We start from the raw sequence: 13293 nt of genomic DNA, 5'->3' as shown, positions 1-13293 counted from the left end.
CAAAAGAGTTGAGATGTTATTGTTAGGTATCCTGGGGTGAGAAGTGACGTGGACACATTAAATGTTTGTTAGAGACGCGACGTGTGTCTTTTCAATGCACCATTCAAGCTTTTACTGTTTGATCAAACAGATCAAATGGTGGTGAAGTCGTGTCGTTTCAAACGTTGAGCACTATACACCCTTGGATGGATGGGGATCTAATGGTGTGATTAGTGCCAAATTTCAGTAATATTTTATATTAAAATATAGACACTTATTAGTATTAATTGCTAAAATAAGTATAAAATAACCTCTAATTTATATATTTATACATTTTTACATATTTTATTATTTTTATTTGAATAAGAACATTTTATTCTCAAATTTGTGTTAATTTCAGGTTTCTAGGAATGAATGGAGATAATTGGGCAAAAGGAAAATAGAGAAAGTTGGAATACATCAACACTCACTAAAGCTGCCCAAATTCGCAAAAAGTCAAGATGCCACCAATGGATCTCGCTCAAGCGAGTAGAATCTCACTTAAGCGAGATAATGCCAATAACGTTGGACCTTTTTATGTTTTACTCACCCAAGTGAGCCCATTAGCTCCTAAGTGAGAAGTCACTTAAACCCAAACAAATTAGGTTAAATAAGGGGCTTGAGGCACAACCCTAGTGTGCAAGATTGGGAGGAAAACACCATTGAGTGACTTATAACTCAATTGGGAGAACAAAAGGTGTTAAAAGATTTGTGGCTAATTCTACCCTTTGGGATTGGGAGTAATATGTTTGAACTCTTATGTATTGAGGTGATATTAGAATATCATATTTTATTCTTGATTGATTATTGGTATTGTTGTTTTGTTTCTAATTCTTGATCTAGAATCTTAAATATGACTGGAAAGTATTTTTACGAGTCTGGCCTAAAAAATAATACTTAACATATTTGAGTGTTAGAAATAGACTTGAAATGTTAATTGCTATCAACGTTTGAGCTTGATTCTAAGTTGTTTCAATAAATATGTGAGGAATCGATATCTATGCAACATCTTAATAATTTTATATGCAAGGAATCGATATTTATGAAGCATCTTAATAATTTTATATGCGAGGAATCAATATAAATGAATTTTATATGGGCATCAATCAATCAAAGGACATAATATTACCATGCTAATCAAAATACATAAGAGTGTGAAAGATGAAACCTAATATCTATTTTTTCAACTTGAAGCAACCAATTATTTGTCTGTTTTCTGATTAATCATTGCCAATACAATCACTTTCAACACACTTTTATTGTTTTGTTTTATATTTAGTGAACATTTTACTTGATTATTCAATTGTTCCTTGTGGGTTCGATATTCGTCCTTATGGACACATTATTACTTCTAACAACGCGGTGCACTTGTCCTAAAAAAGTCATCAAGTTTTTGGCGTTGTTGTCGAGAAAGAGTTTGATTTTTGAGTATGAATTCCTAAATATTCTAACTGTTTTTATTTTTTTAATACTTCTTAATTTTTGTTTATATTTCTTTATTGAGTTTATATTTGTTACTGTTTTATTTTGCTTACAGATTTGTTTTTATTTTGATTATTTTATTTTATTACATATTTGATTTGATTTGATTCTATTGAATTGACCTTTTAAAACTTTCTCGCAGAAACAGTGTTTAACACAGTTTACAGAAAATAAATCGATTTATGTGAAAATGAACAGATTTATTTCAGCACTGTTTTTGTTTGAAAAGCGTTTATACAGCAAGGTTAATCACAAGATTATGCAGATAGATTTTCCAGATGCACACACACTGATATTAGAACGAAAACCAGTGAAACACAAAACAACAAACTTCAATTTCAAGCAAGTGATTAAGGTTCAATTGATAGCATGCCAATTAATTGAGTAACCTTTACAATCAACCTGTTCCAGTGGCTTTTAACAAACTATGAGTGTTCTTCTTGATATCAAACAGTTTTCCAGAAATTAAGAAAAATGAATCACAGAACAGCAAGCTTCAATTTTAAGCTATTGTTTAAGGTTCAATTAATAACTTTGAGAATTTCTTGAGCAACCTATCACAGTCAATCTGTTCCAGTGGCTTTTAACAAATTTTATATGTTCTTATCAGAATCAAACAACTTTTCCAGAAATTAAGAACAGTATGAACTGAGCCTAGAAAGAACAGATTTATTATTGATTGAACATATTTATTTCTTGGTTGTTTTAACAATTATGCATAAACTTAATTGCAGAGATTGAGAGAGAATGAACACATGGCAGTTATACTGGTTCACTCAACTGAGCTACATCCAGTCTTCACCTAAAACCAAGGTGAAATTCACTAAATCACAGTACAAACAAACACAATTCCACTGTTCTTGAAACCTACAAGAACTTAGGTACTCTTGCTGAAAAAACCTATTTCAGCTCACACACACTCTTCAAGAAAACCTATCAAGAAGAGTGTTCAACCAAACTATTACAAGAAATGAGAAGTGAAACGACTACACCTGATTGAGGATACAAAGATCAGACTTAAACCAGTAGGCAAGATTGCTAGAACAATAGCAGCACCTCACACCAAGCTTTTGGAACCAAACCAAGAACAAACACTTTGTGATTTTCGAAATCTTTGAAGAACAAATGCTAATCCTTTGTAAACTCTTAATTCTCTGCTGTCAAAACTTGTTTTTGCAAATGTATGAACGATTCTAAAACTCATAAACAAGTTTTCATTTTATAGAAAACCAACTTATAACAGATTTTTGAAAAACAGTTAAAGCTGTTATAAAATGAATAGATTGAAAATAAAATGAATAGATTTATTTTCAAAAAGCAGTTAGAGAATTTGTTAAGTGAGGAGACTTAGTCAACCATTCTGGTGCTGAGATAAAACTGAAAAATGTTTAAGATAGATATGGCACCAGAGACAAAAAGAATCTATTCATTTATAGATGAACAGATTTATTTTTCAAAACGAAAACAGAAAAGCTTAACTGTTTGAAACACAGTCGTTTTGAAAGATAGAAGACTTAGTCAAAATACTTGATGCACAAAATCTAATTTTCACAAGACTTAGCCAAGGCATCAGTGTAAAAATGAATCTGTTTATTTAGAAAAGAACAGATTTATTTCTTATGCACTAAACGTGTTTTATGTAAAACATGTGAAAAACAGTTTAAGAAAACTTATGCTTGTTCTTATCACATGACCAGTGGTTATGAGGTGAGTTACTCAGCAAAAAGCTCACTCTTAGACAACCTCTAAGCACTAACTAAGACACACTTAAAGCAAAGCAAAATACACATGAAATGTACATAGAAGTCTTCATCAAACACAATCTTGAAGGGGCAGCAACCATCTTCAACAAAGGAGACATTAGAAAGTAATCCTCAACCACTTTTTCTTTTCTCACTAATATTTTTTAGGAGGAAAGCAACATGGCAGAAGAGCAAGCACCACCTCCTACGAGAACATTTGGAGATTATGCTAAGCACCAAGGGTTAAAGCATTTTTCTAGTATTGATTATCAGGCCTAACATGATAGACAAGGTATTCAAAAGAAAATATTGTTATAATTAAATATTTTTTATTTACTCTTGGCTCAAAATAAAATTCTAATGCAGCAAATTGAGAAATTAACCGCACAAATGCCTAATTTGCCTCAACAATTACATGTTGTTCATTCATTTCAACAATTATACTAAAGAGCAATTGAACCTCTCAAATTTAATTGAGGAAGTTATACATCATCATGTTCCAAAGACAATTGTTTACCTTGAAATAAACAGGCATCAAGCTAGATGACGTTAAACGAGCACTTATTAGGAGGCAACCCAATCCACATTTTATTTTTATGTTGTTTTGTTATTTTTGTTTTGATTTTACCTTTCAAAAACCATGTTTTCTTGCTAGGATTCTCGCTCAAGCGAGTTCAATCTCGCTTAGGTCAGTTGGATGACGAAAAAAGGGGTACTTTAAGGAGTCATCTCGCTCAAGCGAGGTAAATCTCGCTTGAGCGAGTTTGACGACGCAAAATTTGATTTTCCTGCAGAGAATCTTGCCCAAGCGAGATAGATCTCGCTCAAGCGAGTTCTATGACGAAAAATATGAGTTTCCTACAGGAAATCTCGCTCAAGCGAGCAAATTTTGCAAAAAAAAATTAGAAGAATTTAAAAAATAATAAAAATGAAAGGTAATCCAATCCTTATATGCCACTCGATCAATTTGAAGCTTATGTCTTTTGGCCCAGGGACAAGTTTTATTATTCAGGGGGTAGATCCAACAAATGAAGCAGGATCATCTACAACTATAGATGAAGATTTTAACACGGAGCTGGATAACTTCTTAGAAAGCAAGGATTGAGCAAATATTTGGTTTTGTCTTTATAATTTTCTTTTCTTTTCAATTATTTGAATTTTGTTTTATTTTTCTTATTATTTTATTTATTTTCGTAGTTTATTTTATTTGTTGTTAATGCTTATTTCGTTATTTTATCATAACCGAAAGCAACTTTGAGATGTTGCTATTTGTGACCAAGATTCAAAAAACAAGTCAATTTGAAAATTCGGTTTCGCCAACATCAGGTCACAGTGTCAGTGTCGAAACTGGAGAATGTTTCATAACAGCAACAACAACAAAGAAAAGTTACAAGGAGAGCAACGAGGAAGAAATTGATGGAGAATGATTGAGATGTCATGGCTACGGAAATTATATAGAGAAAGATAATGAAGAAACAAGTGTTAGAGATTGCGTGAGGTTTTCTTTTTATTTTGTGATGAAAGAGTGAAGAGATGTTGATGCTATTTATATTGGTGTGAACATGCATGTGGCCTCTCGGGATTGTTTGGTTGAACTTTCAACAACTGTTTTTGTTTACCTCTAATTATGTATTTTCTATTTGTCTAAATGATAATTAACTTCTTTTATTGTTAGTGATGATTGTCACAAAACATAAAAAGAGACATTAAAATTATAATTTATCCAAATCTTTTTTTATCTTTCAAAAGTAAAATAAATGTAAAATCGTCACAAGAAACAAGTTGTATTGTTCAAAACTATAGTGTATGTTTTCTTTCAAGGTTTATTTCACACTTAATAACTTAATATACATGTTTAGTGTTCTCTTATGTGATATTACCTGAAAAAGTGAGTCTAGATAGTACCTGAAACTTGTTGTACAACTGCTGAGGTGTTGGTCGTTCGGTCACTTCCTTTCTCTTCAACACTCTAAGTCTCCTTGCTCAATTCACTTGCTCATTCGGGGTTGACCTGCAAAAGGTAATTTGAGATCAAGTAAGTACTTAGTATTCAGAGTGTATATCAATAACTAAATCAAAGCGTACCTTACTTCTCAGTAGAGGGTCTATTTATAGTGTTTAGTCATGGGTCCTTTGTTACAATGGATCGAATCTATCATGTATCATTGTTAGCTTATTTTTAAGGAGGTTCCTTGATTTTTCGAGGTGAAACCGAATTAGGTGGGACGTGTCCCCTGATTCTCAAGAAGTCCTTGCAATTGTCCTAATTGCTATTTATTTTAACTATTTTAAATGTGTCTTCGACCGGTCGGTCGGTCATCGAGACCAAATGACATGGCTCGTCTGATACCGATCAGTCCAATAATCTTAAATTATTAAATATTTTAGTAAGTTAATTTCTCTAAAATCAAGGTTGGGACTCCCTAATCTTTCAAATTATATAAAGTAAACAAATATATTTATATTGTATTTATTAATTGCAATTTAATAATTTTTTTAATATTTTAACATGTTATTGGATATCGCATATAGTTATAGACGTTTATATAGTAATAACATAAAAAGTTAAATACCTTTAGTTGAATTTAATTTTACTCATTATATTTAAGTTATACATAAATTTTGTTATGAAAATAATTATATGTAATGTGTTTATAAGTAATTGAAAGTAGCAAGATAAATTAAATCAATTATATATAATAAACTGAATTAAATCACTACAAGAAGAACATAGAGATATAGTTTCTCCAAAACAATAATGTCATTTTCTTTTCCTTTTATTATGGTGTGTTATGAAGTGGACTTTAAGCCTAACTCAACCCCATAAAACCGACTCATGAGGTTGAGGTTTGCACCCACTTATATACAATGAAAGACTCTAATCTCTAGTGATGTGGAATCTCCAACACACCCCCTCATTGCACCCACTTATATACAATGAAAGACTCTAATCTCTAGTCGATGTGGGATCTCCAACACACCCCCTCACGCCGAGACTGACAACTCATGCGTGCGATAACATATTATGGGTGGTCCGATAACGGCCCGATAGCGGGTGGCCTGATAAGCCCAACAAACACTCGCTAGGATAGACTCGAAATGGCTCTGATACCAGTTGTAGGAACTAATTGAAGGAAATAAGAAAAAGAAAAAGCTTATAGCAACTGATTTAACGTAATTGCACAAAATTGAAAAACTGATCTTATTCATTTTGATTTACTCACTCAATCATATATATAATAAAATTACAATTACTGTAAGCTATCAAATAGGAATACTAACAAGCCTATAAACTGACCATTAATGCAATATAAGGGTAAAATAGTTTAAGGGTAATAAAATCAGAATTAATAATAATAAAATCAGAATTAATAACCAACATCCTCCCTTAATTCTGATTTGGAACAACCTTCCCAATTTGAGTCATGATATTGTTCTTCTCAATCGCCATCAATTTTTCATTATAGTCTTTTGCCATTTGGGATGTTGAATGGCATCGACAAGTTTCACAAGTTCTGATTCTGCAAGAAAAGCAAAGTGAACCAAATCTCCATTGTCATCAACTTCATCATCAAGATGTACTTCACAATCTTGAAGATGTACAGGTTGTCGTTGCTGTCTTCTTGGTCGCTCCATCATAGTTGCAATTGGAGTTGCAACTTCAGGTTGAATTACAACTTCAAGTTGAACTGCAGCTTCAGGTTGAACTGCAGGTGCTTCAAGAGTGACTCCATCTTCCATATCATCGTTCAAAACATAAATATATCGTTTTTTGAATCTATTTCAGCTACTGCATTCCATTGCCATTCCTCATCTTCGGCAAATGTAACATCACGACTAACAATCACCTTCTTTGTCATTGGATTGTACAGTTTGTATCCCCCATGCTTATATCCAATGAAAATGGTCTTCACTGCCTTATCATCCAACTTTGATCTTGCTGCCTTGGGGACATGAGCATAAGTAATTGACCCAAATACCTTCAAGTGTTGCACATTGGGTTTGAATCCACTCCATGCCTCAATCGGAGTTGTGTTAGGAACACTCCGAGTGGGTGATCTGTTTATCAAATATACCGCACATGTTACGGCCTCAGCCCAAAAATAATTTGGCATACCTTTCGCTTTAAGCATGCTCCTCGCCATGTCCATGATTGTTCTATTCTTTCTCTCAGCAACTCTATTGTGTTGAGGTGTGTAGGGGCAAGTTATGTTATGTTGCAACCCAAGTTCTTCACAGTGCCTCTTGAATTCATTAGACTTGTACTCACCTCCTCCATCACTACGCACCATCTTAATTTGTCTGCCACTCTCTCTTTCAACAAATGCTTTAAATATTTTAAAGTAGTGGAATACTTCATCCTTGCTTTTCAATACATAAATCCAGGTTTTCCTTGAAAAAATCATCAATAAAGGTTAAAAAATACTTATTACCTCCAACTGATGATATGTTCATCGGGCCACAAACATCTGTATGAACAAGCTCCAAAGGAAATTTTGCACGCCAAGGCTCCTTAACAAATGGTGTCCTGTTATTCTTTCCAAAAATGCAAGCCTCACACAATTGGCCAGGGTGATGAATATGGGGTAAACCATTCACTAAATTTCTTTTGGAGAGATTTTCCAAACTCTAAAAATTTAAGTGCCCAAAGCGTAAATGTCATAACCGCGATTCATTATTCACTATTGCATTCAAGCACTTGAAATCACCCATATGAATATCTACTGGAAACATGCGGTTATGGTAGTTTGATTCTTAAATCTTTTTTATCAAACATGCGGTCTTTCAGCTATGTGCATCTCATAAGTCTCTGTGGTTTCCATCTGCAGCAATTCATATTGGCGTCTTAGGGTTTGAAGACGCACCATTTTGATCTTATCATCACCTTTATAAATGAAGTGGACTTTAAGCCTAACTCAACCCCATAAAACTGACTCATGAGGTTGAGGTTTGCACCCACTTATATACAATGAAAGACTCTAATCTCTAATCGATGTGGAATCTCCAACACACCCTCCTCATTGCAACCACTTATATACAATGAAAGACTCTAATCTCTAGTCGATGTGGGATCTCCAACATGGTGAAGTCCACACAAAACCACAATTTTTTTTTTCAATTTTTTAAAAACATTATCATCCCATGTATCCACTCTAAATTTTGTTATTAAATATTATCCCGCTGCTTTGCATCCATGAAGCCAATGCTAATAGTGTCTTTTTGCATGACTTTTTTGGTGATATTATTATATACATTACTATAATTTGTTCTATTGAATTTATTACCGGACAAAATCATTATTAGACTTAATTAGACTTAATTACAGGAATATAATCACTATTAATGAGTCTATAATTAGACTTAATTATAGGAATATAATCACTATTAATGGGTCTATAATTAGTCTTAATTACAGATGTTATGTGAGAAAAGGAATATGTACGGTTCTGTACGGTTCTAATGCTATGGTTATATATAAGTATCATTGCTATAGATGAAAGACAGATTGAATAAAACAGAGAATATTCTTTCATGGTATCAGAGCACAAAACTCTGATACCCGACAAACACAAAGCAAAGGCAACGGTGCACAACCATGGCAGATGCACCAGAAAAGAATAATGCCAACAAAGCAGAGCACGAAGGAGGAGGTGCTAAGAAGACCTACTCGTCATATGATCTCAACGCGAGTGACAATCCCGGAAACATAATCACGCAAGTCCAATTGCGCGGAGAAAATTACGACGAATGGGCAAGAACAGTAAAGATCTCACTTCGTGCCCGGAGAAAATGGGGCTTCATTGATGGAACACATATCCAACCAGAGGATGAGGCACCCGACCTTGAAGATTGGTGGACCGTGCAGTCCATGATTGTATCTTGGATTCTAAACACCATTGAACCAAGCTTACGATCCACAGTAGCATATGCTGAGACTGCACATAACTTGTGGGAAGACATTAAAGAAAGATTCTCGGTCGTGAATGGACATAGAATTCAACAACTAAGGTCGGACTTGTCAAGATGCAAGCAGGAGGGAATAGTGGTGGCAACTTACTTTGGAAAATTGAAGGTCCTTTGGGATGAGCTTGCTAACAGTGACAAAATTCCATCTTGTACGTGTGGTGGATGCAAGTGTGGGATTGGTGCTCAGTTGGAAAAACGAAGGGAGGAGGAGAAGGTTCATCAACTCCTTATGGGGTTGGATGACACAAGCTACGGGATAGTAAGATCAAACATTCTGGCCTCAGATCCATTGCCGTCTCTGAACCACGTATATGCTATGTTGGTACAAGAAGAAAGAGTGAGAATGATGGCCAAATCAACGGAAGAAAGGGGGTTGGTCGTGGGTCTCGCGATGCAGGCCAACTACAAAGAAAAAGGGCGTGGAGATATGGTAGAAAAATTAATGACGTGCAGTCATTGCGGTAAAAATGGTCATGACATGAAGGGATGCTTCCAATTGATCGGATATCCCGAATGGTGGGGTGACAGACCAGAAAGTGAAGGCAAATGGAACGGCAGGGGACGCCAAGGGATGCGAAACAAAGGTAACCCGACACGTGCAAATGTGGCACACGCTAGTGGAAGCAACAGTCAAGCCAACAATGACGACAAGAAACTTGAGATGGCAGGTCTGACCAATGAACAATGGAAGGTACTGGTGGATATGATCAGCAAACAAAAATCAAATGAATCAGAGAAAATGACTGGTAAGAGCATTTGGGATTTGTGGATTATTGACAGTGGGGCATCAAACCATATGACCGGGTCACTGGAAAATTTGAGTGAAAAGGAAACTATACAAAGGTGCCCCGTAGGGTTACCCGATGGTGAACATGTTCTAGCTTGCGAATAGGGAACAGTGACTCTTGAAGAAGGACTTGAATTGAAAAATGTCCTTTATGTTCCCAAATTAAAATGCAATTTACTTTCAGTACCTCAATTGACGGATGAAGAAAATTGTGTTGTAACATTCACTGATAAATTGTGTATTATACAGGACCGCACTTCGAGGACGCTGATTGGAGCAGGTGAACGGAAAGATGGGCTTTATTGGTATCGTGGGGTACGGAAGACTCAAGCATGTCATGTCAAGATGGAAAATCAACTAGCACTTTGGCACCAAAGATTAGGACATCCGTCATTTCAGATTGTGCAAATGCTTCCTGATATAAGTGGGAAATGTACTCGTGATGAGTTGAATACAGTTTGTGAAGTTTGTGAAAAATCGAAACAAACGAGAGATAAGTTTTTCTTAAGTGCGCATCAAGCTTTGAATATTTTTGATTTAATTCATTGTGACTTATGAGGTCCTTATAAAACTCCTTCATCCTGTGGTGCTTCATATTTTTTGACAATTGTGGATGATTGTTCACGGGCAGTTTGGATCTATTTGTTAAAAGAAAAAACAGAGGTATCAGTGACTTTGAAAAAAAAATTCACACTCGTTGAGAGGCAATACAACAAATGTGTTAAAATGGTTCGCTCTGACAATGGAACCGAATTCATGTGTCTAAAACACTATTTCATTCAACAAGGTATCCTTCACCAAACTTCCTGTGTCGGGACCCCGCAACAAAATGGACGCGTCGAACGCAAGCATCGGCATATTCTGAATGTTGCTCGGTCATTACGGTTTCAAGGCAATCTTCCCATTAAATTTTGGGGGGAATGTGTTTTGACTGCAGGCTACTTAATCAATCTCACACCATCCTCCATTCTAAAAGGAAAAACCCCTTATGAAGTGATCCATGGATGTGTACCCAGCTACGCGCACTTACGAGTATTTGGTTCATTATGTTATGCTCATAATCAAAATAGACAGCGGGATAAATTTGATAGTCGTAGCCGAAAATGTGTGTTTGTCGGGTATCCATATGGCCAAAAAGGATGGAAATTATTTGATTTGGAAACAGAAACTTTCTTTGTCTCTCGTGATGTACATTTTTTCGAAAATAAATTTCCATATTTTGAAGCCAAAAAGATGGACACTGCACCACCATTGCAAAACCCAATTATTGCCAACTCTTTAGAAACTGGAACGGACCCACATTTTCTTCATGAAGTTGCCTCCTCAAACCTAGATGAATGCATCGTCAACCAACCCATTGCATCTCCCATCCCAGCCAAGGAGGATGCTACCCTCACAGATGACTTCGACCACACTATCAACGACTCTGATCCGTGTATAGAAGCCTCGACGCTACCCGCGGATCCACCGCCGCGTCCGACGGAGACGGCGCCGTCGGTTTCTTCACCACCGCTGACGGTCGCGGTTCCCCTTGGGCGAGGGCATCGCGCGAAGCTGCCTTCCGTACGGTTACGCGATTTTGTCGCAGCCACCACGATACCGTCAAGCCCCTCTGTTCCGTCACCTCCTTCAACAGAATCCTCAGGTGTTTCGTATCCTATACATGATTTTGTGAATTGTGATTCCTTTTCTAACCATCATCAAAGTTTTCTTGCCTCTTTACACACAGAGCAGGAACCCATGTTCTTTTCTCAAGCGGTCCGAGAACCCCGGTGGCGTGATGCTATGGCAAAGGAGATTCATGCTCTCGAACTCAATGATACCTGGAAACTCACCGCTCTCCCTCCTGGAAAGAAGGCACTTGGGTGTAAATGGATCTACAAAATCAAATACAACTCGGATGGAACAATTGAAAGATTCAAGGCTCGATTGGTAATTCTTGGCAATCATCAAGTGGAGGGTTTGGATTACAACGAGACATTTTCTTCTGTCGTAAAGACGGTAACCATTCGCACAACTCTAGCAGTAGCAACCGCAAAAGATTGGGAGCTTCATCAGATGGACGTTCACAATGCGTTTCTCCATGGTGATCTTGATGATGAGGTTTATATGAAACTCCCTCCTGGCTTCCAAGAATCTCAACCAGGGGCAGTGTGCAAGCTTCAAAAGTCTCTATATGGCCTCCGACAGGCCCCCAGGTGTTGGTTTGCTAAACTATCTTATTCTCTCACTCGTTACGGCTTCCAACAATCCCCGAAGGATCATTCCCCGTTTACTCTCAATAATAATGACATACAGTTGGTTGTGCTAGTCTACGTTGATGATCTTGTGATTGCAGGGAATAATGGTACTGTCATCCAATGTTTTAAAGGCTACTTAAATCAATGCTTTCATATGAAAGATTTAGGCCGCCTCAAGTACTTCCTGGGGGTTGAAGTTGCTTGCTCCCCCAATGGAATCTTCCTTTGTCAGAGGAAATATGCCTTAGATATCATTACTGAAGTCGGATTGTTGGGTGCGAAGCCCGCCACTACACAATGTGAAGAAAATCACAAATTGAGCTCCGCTACTGGTTTTTTTCTTTCTGACCCGGCTACTTATCGTAGACTTGTTGGGAGGTTAATTTATCTATGTTTCACTCGACCTGACCTTGCCTACAGTGTCCAAGCTTTATCTCAATTTATGCTCCGAGCATTGGCAAGCTGCTCTTCGTGTTGTTCGATATTTAAAGGGGCATCCTGGACAAGGAATACTCCTACCTCGAGAGAACAACTTACAACTCTTTGGGTGGTGTGATTCTGATTGGGCAAGTTGTCCACTGACACGGAAATCTCTCACCGGATGGTTTATTCAACTCGGCACTTCCCCAATCTCTTGGAAAACCCAGAAACAACAAACGGTTTCTGCCTCCTCTGCTGAGGCTGAATATCGATCAATGGCTAAGACCACCCGAGAATTAAAGTGGATTAAAGACATTCTCGCTTCTCTACATGTTCCTCATCCTGACCCAATTCGTCTTTATTGTGATAGTCAAGCAGCACTTCACATTGCTAAAAACCCGGTCTTCCACGAACGCACCAAACACATTGAAGTTGACTGCCACTTTGTTCGAGATGAAATCATTCACAAGCGCCTTCTTCCATCCTATGTGCCCACACATACACAACTAGCTGACCTTTTCACTAAAGCTCTCGGTGCTAAAAAGTTTGGAGCCATCTTGGTCAAGTTGGGCATTCAAGACTTACATGCTCCAACTTGAGGGGATATTACCGGACAAAATCATTATTAGACTTAATT

The sequence above is a fragment of the Phaseolus vulgaris genome, chromosome 10 (genome assembly GCF_051622355.1).
Source record: "Phaseolus vulgaris cultivar YP4 chromosome 10, ASM5162235v1, whole genome shotgun sequence".
NCBI lineage: Eukaryota > Viridiplantae > Streptophyta > Magnoliopsida > Fabales > Fabaceae > Phaseolus > Phaseolus vulgaris.
Note: the sequence above shows the minus strand (reverse complement) of the source record.